This window comes from Tamandua tetradactyla, chromosome 2 (genome assembly GCF_023851605.1).
Source record: "Tamandua tetradactyla isolate mTamTet1 chromosome 2, mTamTet1.pri, whole genome shotgun sequence".
Lineage (NCBI taxonomy): Eukaryota > Metazoa > Chordata > Mammalia > Pilosa > Myrmecophagidae > Tamandua > Tamandua tetradactyla.
This window is the reverse complement of record NC_135328.1, coordinates 152,774,122-152,781,132: the sequence shown is the minus strand read 5'-3', so window position 1 is coordinate 152,781,132 and position 7,011 is coordinate 152,774,122. Positions and strand designations below refer to the sequence as shown.

The 7,011-nt window shown below is 35.6% G+C and overlaps 1 non-coding gene across 1 annotated transcript; it reads left to right on the top strand.

Annotated features, from left to right (window-relative positions):
* Positions 1–5,538: 5,538 nt before the first annotated feature.
* TRNAG-ACC (transfer RNA glycine (anticodon ACC)) lies at positions 5,539–5,609 on the top strand. The gene has a single exon. It is a non-coding gene; the product is annotated as a tRNA-Gly (tRNA).
* Positions 5,610–7,011: the final 1,402 nt, after the last annotated feature.

Sequence of the window (7,011 nt, the reverse complement as noted above, 5' to 3'; positions counted from 1 at the left end):
AAGATATGATGAAACTGATCTGGTTAAAACTAAGGTATATCAATATACATGGTTAAACATATATATATATAAAATCTGTATTTTAAAACTTCAATTTTTGTATGAGACAAAAGGAAAAATGTTTATTTTGTCCAAAATTTAAATTTTCTATAGCATGCTATCTAATTTAATCTGTCTAGCCAGTTAATTTAAACAACCTAATTCAGTTTTATTTTATATAGACCCTAGAATAAGGAATAAAATCTTAATATTTTGTACAAGTTAATGCTATACCATAATGCATTTTAGAGTATCTTTGACAGAAAATGAGGAGTGTTTGCCAAGTCCTTTAAGGGACTGGGAAAAATAGAACTATTAATCTTCCTCACCTGGGGAATTCCTGACATTTTCTTAAGCAAGAGGGGCTTTCAATTTGATAGGCCAAGACCTCAATGTTGAGGCTTGCCCTTATGAAACTTACTTCTGTAATAGCAAACTGAATCTAATAGAATTAGTGCCTGAGTCATCTCCAGAAAATCTCTGCTGTTGCTCAAATGTGATCTCTCTCCAAACCAACCTTTGACCTTCCCCCCTACATGGCACCTAATTTTTCAGGGGTATAAGCTTGGCCTTGGCATTGTGGGACATAACCGGCCCTGGTATTGTGGGACCTAAGTTCCAAAGATGAGCCTAGCCCTGGCATTGTGGATTAGTTGACCAAAAGAGGGAAAAGAAAATAGAGATTCAATGGCTAAGAGATTTCAAATCGAGTTGAGAGCTCATTCTGGAGGTCATTATCATGCATGTTTCATCCAGATATTACAGACTGCCACAATATGGCAAACCACAACCAACAGTATTCCTGGAAATCCTGAAAGATATCCTGGACTCTAGAAAATTTGACTAATTAAGTTTGTTTTTCAGAGACTTAAAACCTCCAGATTGTTCCAATGCCAGAGAGGTTCTGAAACCCAGAAATGCTGGACTCTCAAAGAACAACTGGTTTCTTTGTTTCATTCTTTTGCCCCTAATGACAGCACCTTTTTTCAGCTTTCAAGCAGAGAGTCATTGCCCAAGCATCCCTCAAGATTGAGAGATAATTATCAAATGAGAGGGAGAAATTGTAACTGAGAAATTAGGATTTAAGGGATGATTTTGATTACTGAATCATATTCCTTTTTACTTTCTGGGATATTGGAGTAGACAGAGGGGAATACCTGAAATCCCTAAACTATAATTTAGCTGCCATGATATCTGAAATGATTGTAAAAGCCCTTATCCTGTGCCTTTGTGACAGAAAGAGCTGTTACTCCTTTTATCTGGTCATTTTCTTTCAGGGCTAATGCTAATGAAGAATTTGAAACCAGCCATTAACTAGCTTCAGCACCAGACATTAGTAAATAGTACAGCTAGACTCTACTATTGTCTCCCTTCTTTTCAGCTTACACCTTTAGTATTGAAGTAATAGCTCTGCCTCCCCTGCTTTCAACTTATGTTCTCCTATTGAAATGATAATAACATTGCTTCCTTTTCTGCTTTGAACTTGCTATTTAAAATAATCTCCCCTTGCTAAAAGCCTTAAAAACCTTGAACCAGCTAAACTCAGGGAGACAGATTTTGCTCTGCTAGGCTATCTCCTCTCTTACACATGCCTCTTTCTCTCTTTGAAAAAAAAAGGAAATGGAAGAACCTAAAATGTATATTTCTAAGAAAAAGCAGTCAGCCTGAAAAGACTAAAATACTGTATTATCTTAAATATATGAACTTCTGGAGAAGGCAATTCTCTAGAGGTGATAAAACAAGTATTGGTTTCCAGGATTTCAGGTGGAAAGGAAGAGTGCTGTATAGATGGAACACAGAAGATTTTTAGGCAGGGAAAATATTCTGTGTGATGCTGAAATGGTAGATATGTGATATTATGCATTCGCGAAAATCCATAGAACTGTACAATGTAAAAGTGAACTCTAGACTATGGACATTAGGTTGCAATAATGTATTACTTAGTTCATTAATTGTAATAAATATACCACATTAATGGGGGATGTTGCTAATAGGGATACTGTATCAAGGAGGAGAGAGGAAATATGGGAACTCTGTGCTCATTTTTTGGTAAATCTGAAACTGCACCAAAATAGACAACTGATTATGATTTAAAGAAAACAAATAAAATCAACACCACCAAGATGTGGTTCTTTTATAATCAGTAAATTGATCAAACTTAACTAGAATGATCAGAAAGAAAAGAAAAAATACAAATGACCAATATCATAAATGAAGAAAATGACATTGGTATATATTCTACAGATATTAAAGAGTAATGAAGGTCTATTCTGAACAATCTACACTAATAAATTTGACGATTTAGAAGAAATGGACACACTTCTGGAATAATTCCAACTACCAAAATTCACAAAAAGGAGTAGGCAAACACTCTTACATTTCTATGATCTTGGTAAAAAAAGCATCCAGTCTTTTACCACTAAGTATAATGTTAGCTGTAGGTTTTTATAGACACCTTTATCATGTTGAAGAAATTTCCTTCTATTCCTAGAAAACTGAGAGTCTTTATTATGAATAGATGTCAAACTTGATACATGCTTTTTCTCATTCTTTTGAGATGAAAATACAGGGATTTTTCATCGAATTCTATTCTAATTAGAAATTGAATTGTCTAATTAAGAAATTGAATCTATGGTTATAAAGCTTCCTACAATGTAAACTTCAGATCCAGAAGGCTTCACTGGTGAATCACCCACCTAATTGTGGGTGTGACCTTTGATTAGATGGAGATGTGACCCATTCCAGGTGGGTCTTGATTAGTTTACTGGAATCTTTTAAAAGAGGAAACATTTTGAAGAGAGTCAGAAAATACAGAGCCTAAAGAAACAACAGAGCTAATAGAGCCCACACAGCCAGAGACTTGTTGGAGAGGAAGAAAGAAAATGCCCCCGAAGAAATCATTGAAGAAGACTGGAGAAAAAGCTAACAGATGTTGCCATCTGGCTTTCCAGCTGAGAGAGAAATCCTGAACATCACTGACCTACTTGAACCAAGATGTCTTTCCTTGAATGCTTAACTTGAACCCTTTTATAGGCTTGCCTTAATTTGGACATTTTCATAGCCTTAGAACTGTAAACTTGCAACTTAATGAATACTCCTTTTTTTTTTTTTTTACATGGGCAGGCCCTGGGAATCAAACCCTGGTCCTCTGGCATGGCAGGTGACCATTCTTGCCTGCTGAGCCACAATGACCCGCCCAATAAATACTCCTTTTTAAAAGCCATTCGGTGTCTGGTATATCACATTCCTGGCAGCTTTTGCAAGCTAGAACAATACTATTATCAAGATAACATGGTGTCGTTGTAACAGTAGACAAATAGATCAATAGAACAAGATAGAAAGTCCAGAAATACTCCCACATATATACGAACAACTTGGTTTTTCTCTTTTCATTTTTGTTATTATGAAGAATAACACATATATAAAAAAAGCAATAAATTTCAAAACACATTGCAACAGTTAGTTGTAGAACAAATTTTAGAATTTTGTATGGGTTACAATTCCACAATTTTACTTCTAGCTGCTCCAAGACACTGGAGACTAAAAGAAATATCAGTATAATGATTCAGCAGTCATACTCATTTGTTCAATCCTATCTTCTTTGTTATAACTCCACCTTCTCCTTTAATCTTTCTTTCAATCTTTAAGGATATTTGGGCTACGCCCATTCTAACTTTTTCATGTTGGAAAGAGATGTCAATAGTATGGAGGATGGAATTAGTTGATGTTCATGGAGAGGCTGGTTCCTCTGGTTTTTAGGACTTATCTGGCCTGGGTATCCATCTGGAGGTTGTAAGTTTCTGAAAAGTAGTGATAGTGCATGTAAACTTTGTAGAATCTCAGATAACACCTTAGGTGTTCTTTAGGGTTGGAAGTATGGTTTTGGTTGGGGGTTGGTAAGCCATGGTAAATAGCAATGTCTAACTGAAGCTTGCATAAGAGTAGCCTCCAGAGTAGCCTCTCAACTGTATTTGAACTCTCTCAGCCACTGATATCTTATTCCTTACCCTTTTTTACTCCATTTTTGTCAGGAAGGCATTGCCAATTCCACAGTGCCAGGGCCAGGTTCATTCCTGGGAGTCATATCCCACATTGCCAGGAAAATTTTCACCCCTGGATGTCATGTCCCACATAAAGGGGAAATGATTTCACTTACAGGGCTGAGCTTAGAGAGAGAGAGACCACATCTGAGTAACAAAAGAAGTCCTCTGGTCTTAGGCATAAATATAACTAGACTTAGTTTCTCCACTGCATAAATAAGCTTCACAAGATCAACCCTCAAGATCAAAGGACTTGGCCTGGTGACTCGGGGATCCCTTATGTTTAAGACAGTATCAGGGATTGCCCTGGTGGTAGAGTGTAATAGTTCCACATTTTTCTCCCATCCCTCAAGCACCTTTGCCAATACTTTTTGATTATGTGCTCAACATATTCTGGGCATTACATTAAGTTATACAGAATTACAGCACCTCATTCCCATTCTTGGCTTCCTGTGTGCACAACTTATTTTTGACAAAGATGTAGAAGTCATTCAATGGAGAAAGGATAGTTTTTTTAATAAGTGGAACTATAACAATTGGATATCCATAAACAAACAACAAAAAATAACTTATAATCCATAAATCACAACAATTACAAAAATAATGTATCAATTATAAACCTAAAATTAAAGAGGAAAAGTATAAAAATTTTAGTGGAAAAAATAGAAATTTTAGTAACTTGGATTAGGCAAAAATGTTTTAGATATGACATTAAAGGCACAATCCACAATCAACTAATAGTAAATCTGAATTTCATCAAAATTAAAAATGTCTACTCTTTGCAAAACATTGTTAAGAGAATGAAAAGACAAGCCTCAGACTGGAAAAAACATTGCAAAGCATATATTGGATTAAAAAATGCTTGCTAGCTGCCAGAATGTAATATATCAGAAATAGAATGACTTTTTAAAAAGGAGAATTTAATAAGTTGCTAGTTTACAGTTCTAAGGCTGCAAAAATGTTCCAATTAAAGCAAGTCTATAAAAACATCCGAATTAAGGCACCAACAAGAGGTTACCTTCACTCAAGAAAGGCTGATGAAATTCAGGGTTTCTCTCTCAACTGGAAAGGCACATAGCAAACATGGCAATGTCTACTAGCTTCTTCTCCAGGCTTCGTGCTTCATGAAGCTCCCCCAAGGGCATTCTCCTTCTTCATCTCCAAAGGTTGCTGGCTGGTGGACTCTGTGTCTCTCTTCAAAGAAACCGCTACCTCCACATGATGGATTAGGATTGAAACATGGCTTTTCTAGGGAACATAAATCCTTTCAAACTGGCACATAGAATAGAAAAAGAATTCTCACGATCCTATAATAAAAACAAACAAACCAATTTAAAAAGTGGGCAAAAGATTTGAAGAGACACTTCCTAATAGAAGATACATGGATGGCCAGAAGCCCATTAAAGGTTGCTCAGCTTCATTAGGCATTAAGGAACTGTAGATTAAAAAGTTGGGGGGTGCAAGGGTAGTTCAGTGGTAGAATTCCTGCTTACCATGCAGGAAACCTGAGTTCAATTCCCAGTCCATGCACTTCCCAAAAAACAAACAAAAATCAAACAAACAATCAAACAAAAGAAATTCAACAAATGGTGCTCTAATAATGGGATACTGACATGGAAAATTAACAAAATGTGACCCCACCATACAGCAAACCAAAAAAAAAAAAATCCTCAGTGTGATAATGTCTGCAATAAAGAGCTCCTACAACTCAACAATTGAAAGACAAAACTCAAAAATACACAAAGGACTTGAATAGACATTTCCTCAAAGAAGAAGTGAATATATTTGTTTCAAGAAATGTAAATGTTAAGGGAGCATGATGTATGCAAACTACTCTAAAATAGTTGGAAAATATGTAAATGGATGGATGGATGATTGGATGGACTGCTACAGAAAATGTGGCAAAATGTTATAATTGATGGATCTGATCTGGGTATCTGGGCAGGAGGCGTGTTGTTTTTTCTATCAGTGTTTTGTTATTTTTATTTATTATTTTTTCAAATGTCCTGTATATGTGAAACTATCTCAAAATAAAAGTAAGAATGAAAAAAATCATTGCTAAGAATTGACCAGTACTTGGGTATCACAAATGGGGTTCAACGTAACAATTTTTTCTTTTATCCATTGTGCTTTTGGTGGTATTAAATTGAACTCCATTAAAATTTAAAATTTCTGCTCTGTGAAAGACATCATCATGAAAATGAAAAGATAAGCCACAGGCTGACATTTGCAAAGCACATATCTTAAAAAGATTTGTGGGAATTCTTAAAATTCAATAAGAATGAAACAACTCAATTAAAATATGGGCAAAAGATCTGAAGAGACACTTCACAAATGAAGATACACAAATGGCAAATAAGCATATGAAAGTAAAGCTCAACATCATATGTCAGTAGAAAATTGCAAATTAAAACAATAAAATGCCACTACAAATCTGTAAGAATGACTAAAATAAAAAACACTGACAACACAAAATGCTGGTAGGAATAGGAAGCAAAAGAAACTTCCATTCATATTGCTGGTGGAAATACCAAATAGTACAGCTTCTTTGGAAGACAGTTTGGCAGTTTCTTACAAAGTTCAATGTTTTAATTTGTTAAAGCTTCTAGAATGCAATATATTAGAAATGGAATGGCTTTTTAAAAGGGAATTACATAAGTTGCAAATTTACCATTCTGAGGCCATGAAAATGTCCAAATTAAGGCACCAATAAGAGGTCAGCTTCAATCAAGAAAGATTGATGCCATCTGGAACATCTCTGTCAGTTGGGAAAGCATGTGGCTGGCATATACTGTTCCTGGTTCCTAGATTCATTTCTTCCAGCATCTGATGTCAGTGATTTCCTCTCTGAGCATCAGTGGGCACTTCCTTAGTTCCTCTGGAACACAACCCTGGGTTCCATCTTGTTTATCATCTCATGGGAAGGTGCATG